The sequence below is a fragment of the Larus michahellis genome, chromosome 2 (assembly GCF_964199755.1).
Source record: "Larus michahellis chromosome 2, bLarMic1.1, whole genome shotgun sequence".
NCBI classification, from domain to species: Eukaryota; Metazoa; Chordata; class Aves; order Charadriiformes; family Laridae; genus Larus; species Larus michahellis.
In genome coordinates, this window is record NC_133897.1 from 34,429,038 (window position 1) to 34,455,222 (window position 26,185).

Here is a 26,185-nt window from a genome sequence, read left to right on the forward strand (position 1 = left end):
GTTTAACATATAGAGGTGTGCAAAATGGCCAAGATTAAGTTTGGAGTAATGATCATGTTTTCATTGACAGTGTCCAATGGCTAAGGCTGCGCCTGGAACACGTTAGGTTAATGGTCGGACTTGATAATTTTAAAGGTCCCTTCCAACCTAGACGATTCTATGATGACAGACTGGATTTCTGCTTGATGACATTAGGATTTTCTGTCTAGGTTTATATCTGATACTGGCCAAGGTTACTTTGCTGAGGATAAGGCTAGGGTTAAGGTTAAGTTTCAGGAAAATGTGAAGAGGTTGCAGTGATACAGTATGATCATTAGATTTAGGATTTAACAAAGCGTCAGCTTAACTCTGCTTCACTATCTTCAATAAGAACAAAGTTAGTTCATTACTAAGCACTTTTGTAAATCCCACCCTTAACATATTCTGACAAGACATTGCACATACAGTCAGCAGTTTTCCTGTGTCATTATAGATACTGTAATTTCTTAGATTAGATTCTCATGACTGAATAGCATGATAATTAAACTATAATTTGGAGATTTCAATAGGAAGGGAGCTGTATAAGAACACTGTATCTTTCTGTTCAATTTTATCTGTAAGTCTCTACTTTGCCACTGAATCCTTCATTCTCATTTCTCCCTACAAAAAAGCATCTAGCTGTCTCAAATTTGTTTAGCTTTCCAACATATTCCATAAGTTTACTATTCTTTGAATTAATATTTCTGCTCCAAGCCTTCCTTGACTCCTACCTTATCTCCTAGGGGCTTCTGCCCCTAGTTTTTGAACTATTCTTTAAAAATGGTACTATTCTATTTCTCCATGCCAGTTTCAGTCAACTATTCTTTGTGTGTATGCATGGTGAGCTTGTGATCCATATTAAAATATCTTTATTGTTTCTCCGATATGCTCTGAAATATTAATTTTAACAGTTCTGGAACATATCTGTGCAATACGGTTCCTTTTACTTTACCCTTACATACACAAATCCTGTTGAACTCCAAGTGAAAATCAAAGTTAAATCTTAAATTTTCTTGTATATACATTTTGAGGACTCTAGGCATATCTAGTATGCTTTAGAGCAACAGAAGTAACAAGGTTTCTTGTACATTTTGTATACAGTGTTAAGCATGTCTTACATGCTATGCTTAATGAAGCAGCCTTCCAGAAAGAATAAAACAATCAATGAGTGGAAAAAACATATTAAAATTCCATGGAAGAAAAGGTGCTGTAGGCTTAAAAGGTACCAGTATGACTGTCTTTATATTATAAACAATAGCCATCTATAAAGTTATATGAGGAATTCTCTGTCTCTCCATTCCGGTCTGAACACACAAGCTCATTTTTAGGACCACACTGCCTTAAATTTATGAAAAAGTGTTAAGTTTCTCCTTTATCCAAAAATATTTATCAGGACATCAGTAAACCTTCTCAAGTTCTTGTGTATATTCTGAACCTTTGACTACCTTTAATGCAAAACTATGTCCATATAATCATTAGTCTTATCAGCATTATACTGTTTACCTTACCTCCTCTCTTACCCAAGTTTGCTATAATTGAGCTTGCGAAAAACATGCATAGTAGGGAGGAATTGCATTAAGTGAAACGGAAGACAGCAGGGTTGGTTCTAAAACTTTAAGTACTTTGGGCAGAGGACTTTTATTAAATCTTATTGGTGTTTCTGAATTATGTATAAAACACCACTGCCATGTCTCACTGAAAATGTACACTGAAATTACTTATGCCATATGGCATGCTGCCTTTTCATACAATGTATAACAAGTTTTAGAGAAATGAAGGTATGTATAAATCTTTACAGAAATGTCTAGTGTCAACCTCCCCTCCATTGAATTCAATGGGAGCCTTGTCTTTATGGACAGATCTGAGAGCTTTGGGGAAATGCTTCACTCAAACTCTAAGAATGATTTAGCTCGGTTTTGACTATAAATATATTCAGAATTAATTTGCTCCATTGCACTTCTTAAACTTTAAGGACCTTTTTTTTTTTTTTTTTGTAAAACCAGGATGAGTTCTGACAAATTATCATTTCCTTTCTGGGAGCAAACAATCAAACCACTGTAGAGTTGAGCTGGAAACACGGAGTCCAGCACAGATAAAACGCTATTGCTACTGCTGTTCTCTTTGATGTTTTTATTACTAATATTGGCAGGAGCGTTTCTAGTTCCTTTATATCAGGAACTCTGAAATCAGAATCTAACAGCTTCATTAGAGCTCGCTTGTTACTTAAAATTAAGGCAAAGGAGCCATAAACATGCACTACCTGTGGTCAATAACAAGGCACTTTGAACCATGTAAAATGGAGTCCCTTGACAGACAAATTCCAGTTGCGGGGAGGATGCCTGTTTCTAAGGATGATTCCTGGGATACCAAGTTTCTTGTGAGTGTTTCCTCCTCCTGTACTCCAGAGCAGTCTTTGCAACGTGCTCTTTCCTTGGTTCTCTGCTTAAAAAACCCTTTGGATATTGGTACTATAAATAAATGTGAGACAGAATTAATACATCAAAATAGTTTGGTTTTAGGGCAAAACTGTTTGGGGAACTGGGATCACGTAGGCAGCTGGCATTCCTTTTCACTTTATAAGGCAATGTGTTTTGTTTAACAATACCACCTAGTTAGTTCCTCAAGAACCATGCGGTGGGACAGAAGGGTGACATTCGTGATATTTGGTTTTGTGGAATGCAACCAAAATATTTCCAAATTTTAGTTAGATCCTGTCAGTATTTGTCCCTAAACATCCTTTTCTGGGACTAGAGATGGAGAACTGGCACAAAGTCAAGAGCACAGACTGCGAGATTGTGCTATATGGCTAAAAACGAGCCTCCAAACAGAGCACGAAACTCTGGTTCTTGTGAATACTCGGTTCTCATAACATTTGGCCATAAAATCTTATTTCTCAGCAAGAAAAAAACAAAACAAAACACAACACCCTACAGTTTGGAACCTTCCTGGCTTTTTATGAAACTACAATAGACTTATTTGCTTCTCATTATACACCCGATATGTTTTTACAATAACATGTATTTTGCACCAATAGTTAAGAAAAATAATTTAGTGGCTTAGTGGGAATAAAATGGTAATAAAGGAAAAGAAAAGGGAGAAACTGCTTGCTGGTGGAACACCCCACTATTATTAATTGTGAACCATGTGATCTGGCAACCTTTTGATTTACCAGCACAGTCCACTCCCTTGTAAATTCTAGCTGGCTTTCCCATACATTATTATGTGGATTCCTTGCAACCACTTCCCTTTCTGATTTTCCAGAGACAGAGTATAAAGTTTCCCCAAATGCCAATAAAACGTGAAATCCTATCCCACTCTTTATGTTTGCTTTGTGTAGTCATCTTCTAAAATAAGAACCAGCAAAAGTTTCAAACATTGCTCTCTTCTATTTTTACCTTCATTCAATAGTTACTATTCTTCATAAACATCACAGTTTTTGTTTCAACATCTGCATGTTTTGGGGTTTTTTAATCTGTTGGCTCTAACACTGAGAAAAATTGTAAGTATTTCCTTGCTTCTTCTAAAAAAAAAGACTTACATGAATGAGTATGTTCCACTTCCTCATCTTGATTTTGCTTACAGTTAGACTGTGCCATATAACACAGATGTCTATAGGTGAATGAAGTTAGAGCAAAACATGTCAAGTAAACCACATTTAGCATGTCATTTTATAGGTAAAAATAACCCTAAAGCAATGCACAAATATTTGGCCTTAGAAGTTCTATGTTTTTCTGCTTGCAGTGTCCTCTACTTTTCACATGCATAGAAACAATGCAGACACTGTTGACTGAAGCAATGAAAACATGGACTATTTTCTGATCCAATTTGTTGACAAGTAGGTGTGGGGGAGGAGAAAAAGGTTGAGCGTGGGTGGGTGGTTTGCAGCAGACTTCATCGTCTATAATTTATTCTTCGGGAGGAAAAGCTTTTGCAGGACACTGGCATGTAAGAGCCTGAATACACTTACACAGCATTACATCATGCCTGTTAAATTATTTCATTTTCTTGGAAGACTATTCAGGTTAGCACTTGGACTCATGGAGCTGGAAGAATAAAAACATTCATGAATCTCTAGAAGCTGCAGCAGCAGCAAAAGGTCACGTCTCATGAGGGCTGGCAGAAGGAAACCAATGAGACTGCAACAGAGATAAGTTTAGTTCTAATTAACAGGTGTTAAGGTAAGAAATGAAAAACACCTCACCGTCCTTTATGGGCCAATGGTTCCATACCTGCCTAAAGTGAGATTCTTCCTGCCACCCTGGGAGGTGACTGGGGCTGGTTACTTGAGCTCGGGACTGCGCCGACCACTGCGCTGCTCTAAAAGGGGTGTGCCTATGTCCTCAGAGGTGGTGCAACAAAGCTATCATAGTCTCTTAGGACAGGTAGAGAGGTAGCTAATCAGTAAACTACATTTAAAAAGAAAAAGAAAGGGATATGGTGCAGATATTTATGTATCTTTATACATTGAAACAGACGTATACATATAGGTATTTTGCAAAACATGAAATGATTTCTTAAAGACAGCCTTATCTGAAAAAGGTCAGAGGCTACGTTTCAGCCACATTTAAAGATTTACGCAGCACAGAAGTAGTCTGCTAATGCTCTCAATACTTCCTGAACTTCTAAACTCAGTCAAGTAGTAATTCTTGCAGTCGCTACCATCCTCATGGTAAACAACGCAAATTCCCACTTCCTTCCATTACTCCTGCTGCCTATTACTCTTGTCTCAGGCACTTAGCCATTGTGCATTACTTCTCTTTCTCTAAAACTGCAACAACAAGCAATTGGCAGCCTTTGGGGCCAGAAGTTGTCAGCTGGTCGGTCTGTTTGTCTGGTTACGTGACAGAGCATGCAGAGTTTCAGCTGCTTTGCTGTTTGCTCTTCAACCCTTAATCAGAGTTGGATTCTTATCTTCTAATTTTGTCCCTTAAAATTTTGGCAGGTAGTATAAATTAGTCATCTAAGCTTCTCTGATAGTTGGTAAAGAGTAATAAGTACCTCCTGAGAACAATTTGTCCCATTTTAGGAAAAGTGTTTGAAGGCAGGTGGGATAAATACCCATTCCTATGTGTTTACTTACTCTCATGGATTATAGGGGGGAGCTGAGAGACCATCTGATTTGACAGCTGACTTTTAGGTCGCTAAAATGAGGTGTCATCAATTCCAAGCTGGTCTAACAACAAGAGCCTGGCAAGAGGTAAAAAATAAAACATTGGCACATGCCATGGAGGAAGAGTTTTTGGGAATGTGCCAGCAGGACAGAATTTAACATAACCCAGCATACGGGAAGCAACAGTCAAACCAAGGGGAGTGAGCTGGTGTACAGCCAGCTCCGCTCCTGCATTACACAGGGGAGATCATAAATATCTGCGATCATCCCCTGTGTCTCTGGAAACTCTAGAAAATTAGGATTAAGGTAGTCAGAGAAGTTCACCTGATGACTTCAGAGGGGTTTGGACAGCTTGGAAAGTTATTTTTCAGCTAGTGCAGCCACTTCAAATTTGGCTGGCCTGCAAAGCATCTATGTTCACTGCTTTCCAGATGGGAGGACCAGGAAAGAGGGACTTGCTGCTGGCACTTTCAGCGTGATCTGGGCATGGGGAAATCTGGAAGGCAGGCTTTCTTTGTTGGCTGGCTCGCTGGTAGCTTCACACTTTGCTCTCGGCATGGAAATAGAGAAGTCAGTGATGAGTGTGGCCCTTGGGGACATTACAAAGCCTCCATTCATTGTGAGTTCCAGTTAAGAAGTGGCCAGTGAGTCATGGCTGCACTGTGATAATGGGCAGAACCTGACTCTGGGCAAGTGCCTTCTGCTTTTTTATTCCTTTCAGTCTAGTTTAGTTTGTTCTGCCCTTTTCCATCACTACGTATGCAGAGCTGGATAAGTGCCTGCCTGTCTGTGCAAAGATTTTATTTGGTTCTGCAGTACAGGCCTTGGAGTTTAGGTACTCTCAAAATCAGAAAAGACAGCTTAGAGCAGGCTCTTTTGCCATAGCAGGTGCAACTTCCTCACAATTCATATTTATCTCATTTTGTTAACTCTTAATCAAATTATTTAAGCACATATTATTGAATACACATTAAACACAATTATTTTTACATACTCTCCTAAGCATCCACAATGGGTTCCTGTCAGAAACAGGGTACTGGGCTAGACACACCTTGGGAATAACCTAATACAGAAGTCCTGTGCTCTAACAGTAAAAGACTAAGATGTGTCTGAGGTTTTCAACTAGAGTGACAGAGTGCATCAGCCCAACTTATGCCAACAAAGAATTATTTTGTGGAATTTATTTCCTATGTAGCTTTAAATTCCCAAATAGATTATTCTGTGAAAACATCTCACTGGCAGGAATTTGTTCCTGATGCTTCGCATAAATTCCTATCTTAGTCCTACCTAAACAGTCCTTATTGTGTCTATGTGGATTGCAAATGGGACATTCTCCTTTCTCATTTTTTTCACCTTGAGGTATTTTTAAGCTCTCCTTGTAAGTGCAGTTCTGCTCAACTACATGCCTTTAGTTGTTAATATTTTCTTAGATTAGGTTTTCACATGTTGAACATTTGTGTCACTATTCTCTGATCAGTTCAGTTTTTTGCACTAAAACCTAGTGAAATTTCTGGGACTAATGCAAAAGTTGTGTTGAGTGAGCTTCTGGGGGTTTTTTTTGCAATTTTACCAGCTACGGAGAAATGATGTAAATATTGCTGACATTTTACTTTCAAAAGCAAGGAACCAAACTTTCAGGTAGAGAGGAGATGAAGGTAAATGAAGCTAAACAGTAATAGTCTGAATCCCGTTTCTTTCTCTTCCCTTCATTGCTTCAGAATTGCAATATATCCAGAGTTCCCATCTTTTCCTCTAATAAAAGCATGACTTATGCAATATCAAATACAAAATTTTCCCTAAACATAGGTAAATACACAGAGGAACTGGGGCATTAAAAGAGATTAATTTTATTTATTTTTTCTTAGACATTTTCAGCACTGATTTAAATTAAGCTCTTCCTGAGTAACCCTACCCAAAAGTCTTGGCTGCACTAGATGTGAAGAGAGTTAATGAGTGCTTTTTGAAAAAAAAACCCATGATGACCACCAAAAAAACCCAGGGAAAGTTCAATCTAACAAACCATCTACTACAAATTGAGGTTGCTTATCTAAATATTAGTAAACAGTTAAAAAAGAACAAAGAACGTTGTAAAGCAAGCTTTAATTTAGGGGCCATACCACTTTGTATAGCAAGGTCGCTGTTAATTGAAAATTAGGCAGCGTTGTGGTTAGTTTAATGACAAGGCTAGAAACATTGGGCCTATGGCAAAGAGACCCAAATCCAAAGACAGACAAGCTTTGCTTGATTATAGTGGTTACATCATGGTCATTAGAATTTAAACCAACTAACCCAAACACAGACATCATATCTTCATTTGATAGCTGCAGTCTAGTAAATAGTGGGAAAGGATGTTAAGTATGGATTAGCCCAGCTGAAATGAAAACAGACATTCTTTTTGAACCTGTCTGGCATTGAAAACGAAAACTTCAAAACCAGGCTGTAAAGTGGACTTACGAAGCTAGAGGGCTTTGATTTTTAAGGATCTGTATAGTGTTTTAACCAGTCTTTGTTTTGCAGGAAAACCACCTCAGCACCCGGGTATGAGGCATCCTTGTTTGCAGTCTATCACTGTGCAAGATGTTGAGTTTATCTGTGGGAACACATGAAGGTTAGCAATGTCCTCCTTTGTGCTCCACTGCTAGAATTCCCTCTGAGTTCATGAGTCATTGTCAGCTGCTTGCTAAAAATAACGCCTTAGCCCTCCTTGGACTCGTAGTCATGATGGTGACGTGATGAGATGACTAGAGACAGCATAAACACTGCATATTTAAAATGCATTTCACGTAAATTAATCTTTAATGCTACAGCTTCACAGTGTGTGTATGTGGGAGCATTTCACTGTCTAACATGAGACATCCCTGTCACCCCTCAAATGAGTTGTGTTCTTGGTCTCCCCATATACATAAGGAAGAGATAGAGTGCTCTGAGTCATGTTTGGTCTTTCAAACAAAGAGGGAACCCTGACACTGAAGGTTCCCCTCCCTTTTTGATTTTTGAAGTTAAAAGTTATCATATGCATAGAAATCAACATTTGAAATCCTTCTTGCATTTCTGTCTAATAAATCTGTATATAATAAATTGCAAGGATCAAGGTCATTCCCATCTACACTTAAAATATTTTAGGTCAGAGACAGTGCATATAAATCAAAATAGCTGCACTGATTTTCTGGGCACTAAGACAAAGAAGTACAGACTAAAGGGCGGGAAGGTTTTCAGAGCATTGCCTTTGCCTACTCTCAGAGTATAAACATTTATTATAGTGCCATTATCATTAACACTTTGAGAAATTCACACTTGGAATTGCACACATCTAGGTTGTTGCAAAATGTTTTTGTTGAAAGGAATTTTGTTGTTATGAAATGTCTCACTCCAGAGACAACCAACAGACCCAGATTTACCACATTTAACATTTAATAGGAGACTGAATTTCATAGTCCTAAACCAAAATCCCTGTGTCAGCTAGCTTGGGTCTTACTCATTTCACCAGAGTGTTATTTCAACTTTTTCTTTCTTTCTTTCTTTCTTTCTTTCTTTCTTTCTTTCTTTCTTTCTTTCTTTCTTTCTTTCTTTCTTTCTTTCTTTCTTTCTTTCTTTCTTTCTTTCTTTCTTTCTTTCTTTCTTTCTTTCTTTCTTTCTTTCTTTCTTTCTTTCTTTCTTTCTTTCTTTCTTTCTTTCTTTCTTTTCTTTCTTTCTTTCTTTCTTTCTTTCTTTCTCTCTTTCTCTCTTTCTTTCTCTCTTTCTCTCTTTCTTTCTTTCTCTTTCTTTCTCTCTCTCTCTTTCTCTCTCTCTCTTTCTTTCTCTCTTTCTTTCTTTCTTTCTTTCTTTCTTTCTTTCTTTCTCTCTTTCTTTCTTTCTCTCTTTCTTTCTTTCTTTCTTTCTTTCTTTCTCTCTTTCTTTCTCTCTTTCTCTCTTTCTCTCTTTCTTTCTTTCTTTCTTTCTTTCTTTCTTTCTTTCTTTCTTTCTTTCTTTTTTCTTTCCTTCCTTCCTTCCTTTCTTTCTTTCCTTCCTTCCTTTCTTCCTTCCTTTCTTTCTTTCTTCCTTCCTTTCTTTCTTTCTTTCTTTCTTTCTTTCTTTCTTTCTTTCTTTCTTTCTTTCTTTCTTTCTTTCTCTTTCTTTCTTTCTTCTTTCTTTTTTTCTTTCTTTCTTTCTTTCTTTCTTTCTTTCTTTCTCTCTTTCTCTTTCTTTCTTTCTTTCTTTCTCTCTTTCTTTCTCTCTTTCTTTCTTTCTCTCTTTCTCTTTCTCTCTCTCTTTCTTTCTTTCTTTCTCTCTTTCTTTCTCTCTTTCTTTCTTTCTTTCTTTCTCTTTCTTTCTCTCTTTCTCTCTTTCTTTCTTTCTTTCTTTCTTTCTTTCTTTCTTTCTTTCTTTTTTTCTTTCTTTCTTTCTTTCTTTCTTTCTTTCTTTCTTTCTTTCTTTCTTTCTTTCTTTCTTTCTTTCTTTCTTTCTTTCTTTCTTTCTTTCTTTCTTTCTTTCTTTCTTTCTTTCTTTCTTTCTCCCTCTTTCTCTCTTTCTTTCTCTCTCCCTTCCTTCCTTCCTTCCTTCCTTCCTTCCTTCCTTCCTTCCTTCCTTCCTTCCTTCCTTCCTTCCTTCCTTCCTTCCTTCCTTCCTTCCTTCCTTCCTTCCTGTCTCTCTTTCTGTCTCTCTGTCTCTCTTTCTGTCTCTCTATCTCTCTTCTGAAATGGAAGGTAGAAAATCAGGCTGCTGACAACCACACCAGTAGAATCAGAGAAGGATAATAAAGAATATTTAAAAACTCAAGTAGTCATTCTAGTTAAGTAATCACATGGCTATTATGAGGAGTGAGATTCTGACTCCACTCATTTTGTACTTTCGTAGCCTTCTAAACTCTACAGTGGCTCAGGACCCTTACAAGCTGTCTTTGGACATAACAATATACGCTAAGTCTGAAACCTAGCTATAACCTAAGACATCTATGTGTTATAGATCACCTCCTAGATGATCCTTGATATGAATGTGAAGAGCTTTTGTATGTAACTGTAAAAAACATAGCTTTTGCACAACTAACATAATAATTTATTTAGTGTTATCACAAGGATATTTATAAATCTGCATATTCAGCAAGTTCGTTTCACAGAGGATGAGACACAGTTAAGACTGAGACTGAAATATCTATTTATACAAGGGAAGCAGCACATTCAGGTATGAGTCACAATACAGTCACAAAATTCATTAATAGGAGCAGTTCCATCCCTTCCCACAAATGTTAAACCTATGCTGTCATGCAAAAAGAGAAGACGACAGAAGAAAGAGGAAAGGAGGGGAGGGGAGAGGAGAGGAGAGGAGAGGAGAGGAGAGGAGAGGAGAGGAGAGGAGAGGAGAGGAGAGGAGAGGAGAGGAGAGGAGAGGAGAGGAGAGGAGAGGAGAGGAGAGGAGGAGAAAAAAGACAAAGAACACCAGAATAAAATGTGCTACTCCAGCAAAAATGGCAAACCCCTTTCATCTACAGAAAAACTCCATTTATGAAGCTTTCTATGTTACTTGTTATCTTGTTTTGTGTATGATATATGAGTTGTAACCCTATTGATCATCCAGAGTTACCTCATGTACAATCAAAATTTCAAATCACAAAACAGTTAACTAATATGGGGGTACTGGAATAAAAAAAACCCTTGAGGCAACTATGGACAAGATTGTCTTGCATGCTTTTGCAGGAGAATAAGCGAATGGAGAGTAGTACAAATTATAAACTATATAATAGCGCTGTAACCTATATCCAGTGCAGTATTGCCTAACATGTCACGCAGCAGAATGTGCAGAAATATCAGCCTTATTTAGCAGTACTGGCATACGTCATAATCAGGCATCCAGCTAATACAGCATAAAAATTTATTTAAACAAGCTCATTTACATATTATGCCATTTTTTGCAGCCAAATATGTTCCTCAGTCTGCTTAATGAGTTGCTCTCTGTTTTGCTTGATGGTGCATTAAACATATTTCCCCAGTTTTTGGTATTTCACATTTCTGTTCTATTTTTTAAAATCAACAAGTTATATTTCCTATTGCTAAGGTCTTGTAATAATTTTGTAGCTTTCATCTTTCCTAATGCTAAAATAAATGATCTTCAGAGCTGGACTCTTCTCCAGGGAATCCTAAATTACAAAAATTTCAAGCCTGGGTGTTTTAGAAGGTGCCAATGAAAGCTAATGACATTGAAGGGCAATTTATATAGTAACAGCAGGTTAAAAAAGTCTTGTACAGAATGCCCATTCTAGTTCACTAACTGAAATATGCATTTTTAAGTGTATAAATAGAAAAAAGAAAAAGCAGTAATGTGAAAAGTGTTAATTGCTCACAACGCTGTGAAGAGCAGTATAGTAAACATTTCAGCAGCTTACTGAGTACATTAACAACACAGCCCAGAGACTGCTAGGTGTTTGAAGACTTTGTACTCCGATAGTCTTAATGCATATGCTTATTTACTCAAGATACATTCCCTTTTATCTGGTGTTATTATACACAGCATCACTGCATTAATAGGAAAGGCAGGCAACGGGGAGCATAGCTTTCTTTGGGGCTATCAGTTCTGCCAGTCGTTTTCCTTCTGTGAAAAGCTTTTTCTGCACATTTCTGGTTACATAGCAGAACCTCCTGGCAATGGAAATGATATTAAGGAATGTATTTTAATGATTAAAAATAAAATGAAATTTCTGGGGTTCAATGGTAAAGAAAGCTTCAACAAAAGAATGTTTTGCAATGTGTGACACAGACACCCTGATTAGAGCAATAGGATAAGCTATAGATTTGCAGGACAAAATACCAACTACAAAACCTTTTACACCAACATGGCAAGGTGTCTTTCCCCCCCCGCCCCATTCATTACAGCCTTAAAATACCAGTACCAGCTCTGTGTAAAACTCAACATTCTTGTGTCACACAGGGTTCATTTTGCCGTGTGCAGGTTTGCACCTTCTCACTTCCCTGCTCGGGTTTCAGACCTGAAAGGTCTCAAGCTCTCCAGTCGCAGCATGCAATGGGTCATGCTTCCTGCTCCCTCATCAGGATTGCCCTCTTTAGTGAGAGAAAAAGAACAAAGAATGAGTAACTGCTTTTCTGGCACACGCTTGGAAATCTGGGGTGGTTGGTGGGCATTTTCATGTACACCAGCACGAATTGGAATATCTGGTGATAAGCAGGACCATGCCTCCAAGAATAATGCCAAACTGAATTTGAGTAATTTATTTGTGCATGTATTTGCAAATCTGTTTTTATGCTATTTGACCAGATGTAGCAAATAAGCATTTCTTTATTTGTTAATGGAAACACGTTCTATAACATAATCTATGAATGAAACCCAGATGGCAATGAAACACAGCACATTACTATTTTGTCGTTTGCTTAAGAGGTTTGTGATGTACTATAATTCCACCTTTCATCAAAAGTCTCACGGCTACATTTCTCCTCAACATGGGGACAATTGATGGCTTTTCTGTAATATTGACTATAACTCCTGCAAAGGCAACTGTCCTCTCTGGTATATGGCTTTAGCCCAGTGTCAGTGTGTTGAAGAACCAAGGGAAACAGAGAGATAGGAAAGAGGAGTGACTATGCACGGTTCCCAGAAGCAGCGTCAGTGCAGTTCCCAATGATTATTGCTGCTTTAGGTTTTCATATTCTTCATTGCTGCTCCTATATATCCATGGCAGAAATCTGGGCGAGCCCTCTTCCAAGAGAATCTTTCCCCTTCCTATTAAATGCTTTGTATTCAAGGCAAAGGAAACATACAGGGGCTAAGCATAGAGTAGCCATTCACCCACAGAATATGGACATAATAATAATGTCCTCACAGTTATGTCTCTGATTTTCTACATTGGTGATGAGAGGATTTGCTTTTGAATTTTGCAGAGGAGGGGTGTCAGAGCAATTGCCAATAATTGCATCAATGAAAGAATAGCTGAGATCATACTATACTGCCTCTCTCATCTGATTCCAACTTCCATACACCCTTAAAAATGCTTAATAAATCTGACTAATACTTTAAATGAGTGCTGGTATGCACATCTTGGGTGATACTTGAATGGTAGTATATGTTCTTGCCAAACTTGCTGGTCTAGGTGACCACCAGCTGATGTAGCCCAAAACGAAGGGTTTGGAGTAGGCAGTACTTAAAAACAATCTTCCTTGTCTATGAAACTGCCCTTTGTTTGGCTGATTTGGCCAGGATTTCTATTAAAACCTTGCTTTACCTTTTATCCCTTAAATAACAGTTGGAATAGTGAGTAGAGGGAAAAACAATTTTGCCTCTAATATCTATATACTGTTTCCCTAGCTGCACTTTCCAAAAGCAGAGGGTTACAGCCAGAGTTGAAGGCTGACATTTTTCTTTTAAATTCAAACTATCAGACAGTCACAAAGACCCCAGAGTCTATTTGTTAGAGTAACATAGCGGTACTCTGGCAGGGATAACTCAGAATAAATGACTTGAAGAAATCCTGCCAGGAAAAAAGGAAAAATCACATTGAAACCAAAACGATAACTTCATTGTCAGCGTGCCTTAAAAGAGAAAGCTTGTGGCAATAACTTCTGTGAGTGACAGTTCAGGAAATTTGTACTGGTAAAGATTGAAGTCTTTAATTTTTGCATTCTTTAATGTGACCTTGAGTAAGAAATATCATACAAGCATAGGAAAATATTTCAAGGAAGAGAACTTAGGGGGGAAAGTTATTTTAAATTTAACTGTTATATGGCTTTTATAGCACCTACAGCTGAGAAAAATACTTTCAGCAAGCCTATATTTCACTGTACCTATATCAGTTAATACATGACATAAATTATAGAGGCTGCTTTAAAAAAATGATACTGTTTTATGAAAGGTGCTAAGTAAACATTTTTGTGTTAAATTCTAACTTTGGGCTTCCAGTCTCGCTGACTTGTTTTGTTTGAGACTCACCGTGTCATTTGGATATATGTTTAAAAAAAATAAAAATATAAAAAAAATCTCCAAACCCCAAGCTTTTGAAAAGAGAACCTTTGCCACCTTTTGAAAAATATCTCATGGCCATTTTGAGCAGTGGTGATCTGGAAAGAAAACAGATTAGGACGTTTGATAATAGAGGAAGGAAATATTATTATCACAGCTTGAAATCTGTTAACAGGGCCTTCCAAATGGGGCAAACATTAAAGTCAAATAGAAACTCAATTACAGGAAGATTTTCAACTTGTCAAAAATAATTGCATTAATGTCAGCAATGCTGAATGTCTAAAACAAGGAAACTATTGTACAGTGTCTCTAGAAAGAAAGATTAAAGGAATGCGTAGCGTAGTTTTAGCAAAAGGTCCAAAAATGCTCACATTTATTTTGGTTTTAGTTCTGAGGCCAAAGACCACAGTACTGCATAAAACTGAAACATCAATCTATAACTTTCTGACAGATGTTACATCACACAAAGACCGTGGAATACTCAATAAGAGGAACCATTTATCTGCTTTGCTCTGAACCAAAACTTGTAGTAAATACCATGTAGAGGGCAAAGATTCAAGCAGTTTGAGCTGGAGCTTTGAGATAGGAACTGGTCTGTATGTGAATGTTTGGCTCTTATTAAAGTGGGGGTGTTCTGTGTTTGCAACTAAAGCTCCAGCAGGGTAAACTTTATTTAAGAAAATCTATTGAACTGTTATAGAAAACATATATCCCTTTACTTATTTAAACTGGAACTTTTACCTACCTCCTACAACTTTTTTGATTATATTCAGTAGGAGTTACAGCTCACAAAGGCAAAAACTCTGCTTTTGCTTAAGTCAGAATTAACTCCTGCTGCCCATAGGAGAGGAGCTTGCTCAGGTGGAACTGAGGAGACTGTATTTTTAAACAGAGCTTACTGCCTAACAACGTGTATAACTTCTCCCTGGTATGAAACAAAGACTGTCTTCTTTCAGACCTTGATGTAGAGGTATGGTCCAAGGCCATATTTTGAAAGGTGTTGAGGTTATTGTTCAGTTGTAGACCACAATTCATCTCCGTTACTGTTGGGAAGTGTTTGACATATCTAAGTCATTTTGCCTCTGGCACTCCTAACACCCAAGGGTGATAGAGCTCTCCTATGATCTAGCTGGAGGTGTCTGAATATGCTTGTTGTCTGTGAAGAAAATATAAAGAAACTGGGCACTGAAGTTAAGCACCTCAGGTAATAGCTTAAAGCTACATATGATACAGGGCTGTTCAGGACTTTGAAAAATAGATCATAGAATCATTTTTGTTGGAAGAGACCTTTTAGATCATCAAGTCCTACTGTTAACCTAGCACTGCCAATTTAGCACTAAATGATGTCCCTCAGCACTACATCTACAAGTCTTTTAAATACTTCCAGGGATGGTCACTCAACCACTTCCCTGGGCAGCCTGTTCCAATGCTTGACAACCCTTTCAGTGAAGAAATTTTTCCTAATATCCAATCTAAATCTCCCCTGGCGCAACTTGAGGTCATTTCCTCTTGTCCTGTCGCCTGTTACTTGGGAGAAGAGAACGACCCCCACCTCGCAACAACCTCTTTCCAGGCAGTTGTAGAGAGCGATAAGGTCTCCCCTCAACTTCCTTTTCTCCAGGCTAAACAACCCCAGCTCCTTCAGCTGCTGCTCATAAGACTTGTGCTTTAGACCCCTCACTGGCTTTGTTGCTCTTCTTTGGACCCACTCCAGCACCTCAATGTCGCTCCTGTAGTGAGGGGCCCAAAACTGACGTATTAGAGGTGTGACCTCACCAGTGCCAAGTACAGGGGGACGATCACTTCCCAAGTCCTGCTGGCTCCACTATTTGTGATACAAGTCAGGATTCTGTTGGCCACCTTGGCCACCCGGGCACACTGCTGGCTCATATTCAGCCATCTGTCCACCAATACCCCCAGGTCCTTTTCCACTGGGCAACTCTCCAGCCACTCTTCCCCAAGTCTGTCATGTTGCGTGTTGTGACATGCAGGACCTGGCACTTGGTCGTGTTGTGACCCAAGTGCAGGACCCGGCACTTGGCCTTGTTGAATCTCATACCATTGGCTTCAGCCCATCGATACAGCCTATCCAGATCCTTCTGTGGAGCCTCAAGCAGATCAACACTCCTGCCCTGCTTCGTGTCATCTGCAAACTTACTGAGGGCGCACTTGATCCCCCCATCCAGATCGTTGATAAGGATATTGAAAAGAACAAGCCCCAGTACTGAGCCCTGGGGAACACCACTTGTGTCTTGCCACCAACTGGGTTTAACTCCTTTCACCACAACAATTTGGGCCCTGCCATCCAGTCAGTTTTTTAACCAGCAAAGTGTATGCCTGTCCAAGCCATAAACAGCCAGTTTCTCCAGGAGAATGTTGTGGGAAACAGTGTCAAAAGCTTTACTAAAGTCTAGATGACTTCAGCTAATCTAATTTGAAAATCCTCTCAGGCTTCTAATTACATAGAAAGTGCTTAAATATATTTAGAAAGTTTGCTTATTTTTTTTTTTTTGTGGTGTAGAGACACCCACCAGAAAAATGTGGAAGAGGAGCATTCTTCAATTTCAGCTGTGCACAATGTCATACTAGACCAAAGTCCTATTTGCTTTTACTCCTCTACAAGCATCTAGAATAGCTTTATGAATGTTTGGAGGCTATACTAGCATAGGAAAATCTTTAAAAACCTAATGCCTGATTTTATTATTTTAAAAGCCTAGGTATCACTGTTATTGCTGTCTTCAGTATTCTTGTGGAAGAATAACCAAAAATGAATAGTTTCTCAATACTTCTATTCGCTGTTCCCTGATTTCCCAACTAAGGCTGAGACACTGTTTATAGTACTGCTGTATTCATAAGCAGTTCCTGTGTTCGTTCTGAGCTGCAAGGACACAACAGGGTAAACTAGAAAAACAAAGTATCTGATTTTTTCCTTTTCTTTAACTTTGTGTTGTGGTGTAAAAATTCATACATAAATCCCTGAAATGCACAAAAGTATTTATCTCCATTTTCTTTTTCTTCTTCCTTTAGGTGTAATTCCAATAATCTGTTTTGACTTGGACCTCTAACTGGTCAGTGACTACATTCTGCTGAAATTAATGGGAATTAGATCAATATAAACAAGCACCTAGTGAGCTTTTCAGAAGTTCTTGGCCAGGTTAGACATTTTTTAAAATCTCATTACAGGCCTGTTTGCAGCTTTAAGTCTTCTGATATCTTTTCCTAAATGTGTAAGTGATTTTCACAGGACATTAGATGTTCTGAAATTAATTGCTTTGAGAGATTAATATTTTCTCAATTTATCTATTGAAATCTCTCTCCTCCTTTTTTTTGGATGTAAAAAACCAGGAGCTGGTTATGCTGTGTGGCTTGAATGGCTTCTCATGAAAGCCTAGCCCATGGAAGTGACACAAATATTAATTTTCCTTTAATCTTCACAAGCTATTGAAGTTGCACAGCATTAACACTCAATAGCTCATACCAATATTTTAATAGCCAAAGTGACATCCACACTGCAAGAGCCAATATTCTGCTAACGGCCAGGGTCAGTAACACTTTTACAGGGCCAGACCAAATACTTTCCCAATCAGTACATTTCCTAAAACTATTTCATGGACCAGCGATGAGAAAGAAATGTTCAACCTCTGGTATTGTTTGTTTAAGAGTTATAACAGGTCCTCTCCTAGCATCCCTTCTCCTTCAGAAATCTGTTCTCATTTCCTTACACCAGATCTGCTTCCAAACACTGTGCTTTGTTACAAGAGCACAGGATTTTTTAATAAACAAAACAAATGTACACACCAGAAACACTCTGAGTTTGTGCTAGTTATTTATTTTACTCACATCACAAAGAGATTTGCAGATCACCTTTTCAAAGCTGCTTGCAGCTGGTTTTCTACACCAGGGATGTAGAAACCAGGCTGAGTGACTGCTGAGCTAGGATTCAAGAAATCATGGCTTAGCTTGTACTGTAATTCCCTTGGGCTCTCCTATTTCAAGACAGGGTGCTATGGTAATTCTGCGTCAGAATTTGCATGACCAAGATAAGGCAATCAAGTTTGCGTTTAAAGTGTATGAATTGCCTTTAAACGGCAGAGCTGGAGAGCACCATTCATCCAGACAGGAGGCAAGGGCAGAGTGTGTCATAGCTCCCTCCACCTCATGCGTCTGGATTTTGTTTTTTAGAAACTAGGGCATGGCAGAAAGGGGAATGGATTGTGCCTCATTTTTCTCTGGCATGAAAACAGAGTGCAGTGAGGAGGTGCACCAAGGTGCAGGAGGTAAAGAGCAATCACAGCTCCAGAAACTTGATGCCTCTGGGACAAATAAACTGATTAGTTCACTCACTTTCCACTCAAAAACTATTTAATAACATGGATCCATTGACTATTGTGCTCCGAAGCCTTGGGTAGGTTTTACTTGCAATTGTGTCTAGCCAGCAGGGAGTAAAGGGAGACACTCTCTCAGGAGAGACCCATTCCACAGCATTTGATGATAAGCTTAGGGGAGATAAAACCCATTGCTTCCTTTCCACCCTGACTAGTTGTGCTGTGTTTCAGATGCTTGCGGTTTAGGGGAACAGTGCAGATATTTGTACGCACAGATTTATCCCACCCCACAGAAGATAGTTACCCCAGGCAGCTTCGGCAGGGAAATTCTTTGTCCCGAGAGGTGCTTCCAGGTAGTAATCAAGAAAACTAGCACCAAATCACTCTCCAAGAGTACCTATTTCTCATCAATAACCACAGAGGCTGAGTGGAGCAACCCAGGTAAGCGTCTAACTTTGTGTGGGAGGAGCCCATCCCACATTGTTTCCTTCTGCTGGGAAGTCTCACAGAGCTCCCTCATACTCTGGTCTCAGTGAGAGAAAAACCTCACTTGCCTGTGATGTTTCCGTACATCAGTTGAACACCTGCATATGCAAATGAGCAGGAAGTCTCATGAAGGAGAAGTGCAAGATTTTGCCTCTTGGTGGGTGATGATGCACTTGAAGATTTGGCCTCACACATATCAGATGGAACTGTTCTGACCCAAAGAAGCCTACCTTAGAAATGTGCGGTATACACTTTTGTTATATGAATGTTTACTCTTTCATTTTATGTCATCAAACTGTCAGAAATCTCAGCTGTGCAAAGGAAGCACAAGCAAGCATGAAGTTCACAGAGAAGTTCAGACTGAATTTGAAACCTCAAACTTTTTTTTTAGGGAAGACTCTGGCCACTTATTTGCTGTTTCAGTCTTGTTACAGCTACTTAGCTCTTCTACTCACTGGGGTTTGCGTTGCTGACTATTCATTATTATTATTTGGACAGATCATATGCAATATAATCAGTGAGGTTTTAATCTGTTCGCAGTACATGACTGCAGCATATTAGCAGCATTGTAAAATACAATTTTGTCCTATTTTTAAAAGTTCAAGTGAGTGAGTTAGATAGAAAACTTAATGGAAGACAGCCTTCTATCTTCCCTTAGTGTAAGAGAGACATTCCAGTGCATTACCAGACTGCAATTTAGCAAGGACTCATTCAAAATTCTGATAATGGATTAAATAGTTTTGAGCAGAAAAGCATAAAGAATCTCCTCCTACTGACTAAAATTTATAGCTGTGGCTTACATAGTAGCTTAGCAGTTCACATATGGCTTATGTCAATGGCAGAAACCATGTTATTTTCTAAATCACATTGATTTGTTATGTGGTACTGAAAGATCTTAAACAGAATCATTGGCTATAAATTACAGAATCTAGTCTTCTACATTCTTATCTGTGTTTCAGATCCGTCAAAATGAGCCCAAGAGTCAAGTCTTCTATGTACACAATGCTACTAGTCAAAGAATAAGAACTAAGACCATTCAATTTCCTCCTTTTTTGGAGCCAAGCCAGGCTGACATTTTCCTTTCTGTTAGTTTTGGCAAAGAGGAAAGAGAGGGAAAACTTTACTGCTCCGTTACTGATGGGTTTTTTATTTTGTTTTTATTAAAAATGTTGAAACATGGGCCCTCTGTCAAAATTATTTTATTATTGAAAGCTGGGTGGGGTGAATGAACTGGCAACAGTTCAGAAAGCCATTAATGGTACTGATAACGGAGAATCCTATTCAGCCTCCACAGCACTGCAATACTTAATTGCAATAAATTTTACTGAAATCTGGTGACTGATGTGCACAGTTAATGAATCGGTAAAGATTCAAAGGTTAATCTGCTGGGAGGTAACAAGCTCTGCCCATCTGATATTGTAACCAAAATATGATATTTGTTAGTTACATGATGATATTTTTTGGGCATACAACAGAAAAAATGAGTTTTTATTGGCTGCAGCTTTGTTAGGTCTCCAAGAACAAAATGCAGAAAAAGCAACAACTCTAATGGTGATTCTTGAACTACAGACAAAACTTAAATATATTAGAGGTGAAATGTGACTCCTTGAATAAAATATATTGTCAAACATCAAAGGAATTGCTGGAGGAGCAGAGTGTTCCCTGAAGCAGAGTTGCACGCGTGCCCAGGAGCGCCCCCGCCTCAGCCCCCAGCCCTTTTCCAGCCAGTGCACCCCATCTCCCGAAAGACCTGAGAGACAAAACGTCCGTGCAGAATTTGGGAGGGGTGGGGGAAAGTGTGCAGTGAAGCCTCTGAAGAACTTCCCTAACAATAAAGTAGCTTTCTAGAAACAAACGAGCAAGGTCCAAGCAGACTCAAAATTTAAGTGAAAACAGAAATGGAGGGGAAGCAAGAGATAATTCGACAAACAACAAGAGGGGTGGGTGAGGTTAGGAAAGCTGATGATTAATGCCCTTCCTTCACCCTCAGGAGACTTACATTCAGATCTGGTTCTGCCACACCTATTCTGCGGCTTTGGACATGTTGTTTACACTCTCTGGGCCTAGACCCTCCCTCTTCTCCCCCCCACATTATACCAGGGTAGCAGTAGCTACCGCGCAGTGAGGATAAAAACGTTGAAGCCTGTGAAAGATGCAGACCTTGCAGGTATTCATGACAGATAGAAACTCTGCCGTGAAAAAGCACTCCCAGTGTCTTTGACAACCCATGCGGCTTGAAATATAACGCTGCATTCTAGACTCTCCATTTGCAGTTCGCGGTAGAGGGGCATTGTCTAAGTAAGGCTGCCAGGGAGTGAAATATGATGATTCCTCCAGCGCATTTATTCCTATGTACAGTTGCCCATGGGCCATCTGCTGCCAGCAACCTGTGGAGCACAAGTCCTGCACTTGATCCCTCATCTCTTCACAACTCTCAACTAAGGGTGACAACCCATGAAGCGAGATCTTGCTACATATCCACATCAGTTTAGTTTTAGAACTTCTGCTCTTTCTTCCTGTCTTTCTGTGCGTGGACATAAGGTTCATGTGTTGTATCAAAAATACATTATTATTTTATTCCCTGCTTTGATAGACCTCCCTAGCTTTGGGGAGATAATAAAATAATATGACCATAAATGTAATGTAGTTTAATTTGTTTAGCAATGAAACAGGGTTGAAGACTAGCACATTCCTTTTCTGTAGCACTTTTACAAGTGTTAAAGCACTTTCTAAGCAGGATGCTATAGACATCATTACAACACTTAGTTGAAAGACAAAAACTGCTGTGTGTAGCAGCAAAGTGAGTTGCCCGTGTTGACTCAGCAGATCAGAAGCAAGGCTGGACTCTGTCTCTCTAAGGTCTCCCCAAGGCCAGAAGACCTCCTCTTAGGACTTATGTTATTTTTTGCTCTTGATTTGTCAACAGGTTACGACAGAGCCGAGCTGTACACATTCTGGCTCAAGCTAGCAGGATAAAGCAGTATCTCTGTGTGCCAGGTTGAAGTCTTCTGCTTTGGGACACCTCAGCACTTGCTTTCTCTTGCAGGAATTGCCAGGAAAACAGAACTACCATTTCAGTCCAACTCAGATGCATGTTACCAGAGATCCAACTTGAACATGTCCTAGGCTCCAGTCTGGAAATTATTATGGGCCTGAGATCATTCCCAATAGACAGTAATAAGAATCTCCAGGCACTTTGCGCTGAAGAACGAGTAGTTATCACAGGACGAGCGAGGGGCAATCGATGCAGTGGAAATTTATCCCCATTTATTTCAGGAGTTCTGAATTTCCTCTGTCTGGAAACATCCCTCCCTCTGTGACTGTCTTGGTGACAAAGAGCTGGCAGCTACAGTGCTGAAGGAGAGTTGAAAGAGGAAGGAGGGAATCTATTACTGTATCAGAAACCTGACTGTGAGATCCTCTGTGATATTTCTTTTCTTTGCTAGGCTTCAAAGTGATTTGTTATAACGTGATTATTCGCTATAATGTGATATTATTTAGTAATAGACTATATACAGGTAAATCTGCAGGCAAAGTGTATCTATAGCAGGAAAAAGCTGGTTCCATTACAGCTTAGTGCTAATGCAATCAACTGTCTATTTCAGAGTCTGTGGAAGTCAATGAAAGACCCCCAGGGTCTGGACCAGGATCTAACTACAGATTCATTGTGGGTCACAGCATCACTTTCACTGAAGAGCACGGTGAAATCTGATGGAAACCAGTTGGTTCAGGACCAGACACCAATCTAAAAATATAAATTTGCTTTAGATAATGTACTAATAGCACTTAGGGTAACTAAAATACGTTTTCATTCCCAATGACATAGTGATTAAGGTGGCAGGTAGAGTCCACAAGATAAATGTATATTAATAGGTAAAGTAACTAAATTTGCTGCCTTTTTTTTTTTGAAACTCCCAACTAATAAAAATATCTCTGCAGCACTTTTGGAGCACTGTTCAGGTGGTTTGTTCATTATCCAGTTTGGCTGTTCAACACAACTAATGATTTTCAAATAAAAGTCTCAGAAGAATAAATTTGAAAGTAGGACACCCAGTCATTGGTACAGGATGGTGTGAAGACTATGAGAATCTCACACTAAAGCATTTTCCTTATTTGTAGGTAGCTGCTTGCGTCAATATTTCAGGCTTTTTAAATTAGTTGTGACAAAAATTTTATTACACAGATTTTCAGATCTTTGCAGTATGATATGAGGAGACATTAATAGCATTAATAGTATTAAAGATATCATATGCTAACTTCCGAGTTCAAGACAAACACATAGAAAATGTTAGAACAATACTAAGTGGTGGGCTGATATGGGATCATTAGCCAGGATATAAAGCTGGGTGAAATAGAGATAGGACAGTGAAGTATCATTTTCACTGAAAGACAAGCTGGAAGGTGGACAGCTGAATTTTAAAGGTTCTTTTTTTCTTTTTCCTTAATATACACTCAGTACATAGGGCCAGGAGGTAGTCAGCAGGAGTTCAGCATAAGGGCTTGAAGCAACAAAAATACATCTTTATACTTAAGCTACTTTTTTAGTGCTGAAGGAGGATTTATAATCTGAGAAGGAGAATTTGAAACTTAGCATGGTAATTCAGGACATTTCGGGGAGAGGCAGGTTAGTTTTTGGTTTATATTTTATTGCAGATTCTGTGTTTATATTGAGGTTAAATTAGGATAAAATTAAGGAATACCAACAGAATAATGAAATGTCATTGCCATAACTGCATATTTTAGAAGAAAATATTAATTTATTGGAAATAAGATATGTTTATATAGTTATATAAATACGTATGTATATCAAGTAGGTCAGTTATGAAACGTAAGGGAGGGTCACTGCAGAAGTCTAGGTTGAGGGTTATAATAATATTAAAATTGTAAAATAGTAAGTGCCATGGTGACCAAAGCAAGCTCCAAAGCATATTAGGTTAGCTTGAGAAGAACGTAGTGTACTGAATGGTAAGAAGTCAGAATCCGGAACTGGAATTCAGCACAACAATCTTTGAATAAAAAGATAGCCCCCTGAAATACTCCTTAAATATATTTTTATTATAACTGCGTAGTGATCGAGTTTAGGATACTACAATATGTTGACTGACTCCATGAAATAACCTCTTATGGACTGCCCCCGAGCTATCTTTGAGTAATTTAATGTCTGTGATCTAACCAGGGAATATCATGTTCAACAGCAAGAACACATGATGGATGATGCATGGTCAGAGTCCATATCCTGAACATGGTCACACACAGATCAGCTACGTTCATCTACAGCAATGTGGCTGAGAAATGTACTAAGCTGATCCCAAGCAGATTTTGGTTTGCATGATCTTTGAGGGGGTGTGCAGAAAAAATAAGTCACTGTATCTTGAAGGAAAACACAAAGTTAGCAGGGTGATGAAAGAAGCAAAGGTGCACTGTGGCTCAGGAGCTGTCAAGATGGTGATGGAATGACAAAAGGACATTCATGGGATATCCTTGTCAAGAAGGGCACAAGAAGAGAAAAGTGTTCAAAGAAATTCTTGATGGAATTCTTTTCTGTTCCATCCTAAAGCTGCACACAAAATTTAAAAAAAAAAAAAAGCATACTGAAAGTACACAGAATTTTGCAATCAGACGTTTTATATTGTGAACAAAATTGTCCCTAATGCATCATACTGATGCAAAATTCAAGTATGCATTTTACCACTAGTGAGATATTCTCTGAACACCATTTTCCTAGTTCAATCCATTTGATTCTGATCGTCAGAAATAATTGCTGCTGCTGGGTATCCAATATGAGGGGCAGGTTTTCAGAAAATGATCACTTTCTAATGTGTCTCAAGAAAGTAAATAAATTAAATTCACTGGTTGCTTTTTAACAGTTTGACAGCTTTGTTTTTAAACAAATTCTTCTGCAGAATTCTATGGTACCAATGATGCAATCGGGCTGTGACATCTGAAATTAGTGCAGTCTTTTCCTGTGACACTTTATGGTGCCATATGCAGAAAATTCAAACATCAGGAGCAGAAAGAAGAGGTCAGGTAGTAACACCAACACATCTTTTAAATAAAAAGTGTAGAAGTTACTGTGTAGTTTTAGATATTACGCGGAAGTCTGTTGCTGAGCTACTTTCTGCTAGGAGACTTTTGTACTTCTAGTTTTTTCTCAATTGGCAGGGATGCTTCCTAAAGAAAATATCATACTGTCTAGCCCCTTTAATACTTATCTACCATCAAGATACAAAACAAAAACAAAATTGAGGCTGCTTCTTTGGCACATGAAACAGGTGGAACTTTTCTTCTTTGTCTTTGTCTGACATGAAAGATTGTTGCATCTCTGAACTTTAAGGCATGTGTCCTTTGGAGTAATGCCCCTTCCGCTGGTTCTCCTCAAATATTGGCAGCTGGTCAACTTCTTTCCTTGGCTTTGCCAATGACAATATTCTGTGCTTCAGTGTTTCCTTTGTGTATCTGTGTCTGACATGATTTTCCTTGCATACAGAGAGAAGTATACAGTATTTTGGTTTGAACAGTGTAAGTAAAACAAGTTGCCTGCAGACTTTACACAAATGAATTTTGCGATGTGTAATAGTGAGAAGAAGTCCACAAATGAGTTTAAATATAAAACTTGCTCTGAATCAGGCTGATAAAAATGTGGGCCTTACCTTATCTGGATAGCTGGGCTTTTGGTTCTGGGGCAAAAAGGGAGGAAGAAGGCCAAGACGCTCCCATTCTGTTTAGACATTTATGTCAAAACCACATGTGCATCACTAACCACAATGCAAATCCTTTCAAATGCTGATGCTGTCCTCTCTGTCCTATTTCATCTGTCCATGTCTCCCCTCCCCACCGTTACCAATCACCAATTCCTCCCCAAACAAGGCAGTGTATACGCACATTGAAATTGGATGGACATTTTCCATTCTTACTGTTGTGTCTCATGAACAGGTTGCTGATGACTAGTAGTGGAATCTCTCTGGAAAGAAAAAACAAATCTATCTTTAGGTCTTTAAAAGGCAAATGTCTACAGTGGCATATTTTTAGCACAAGCAATCCACTGTTAGTAGAGATAAGGTTTGCAAAATGTTATGCGTTTTTGGGTCCTCTGTTATTTTGTCTCTCTGAAGCACTCCAGTTTTCATCCTGCTTGGATCACATATTAGGTAATATTTAAAACAAGGGGTCCAGGATAGTTTCAAAGACTACCTCATGTTTTCAGAACTTTTTTTTTTTAAATAAACTTGGTGTTAAAATATACTTCAGCTTTCCATTTTCTTTGTTTTAATATGTAGCACTGATTTTCATAGGAACAGATGGAAAAAGA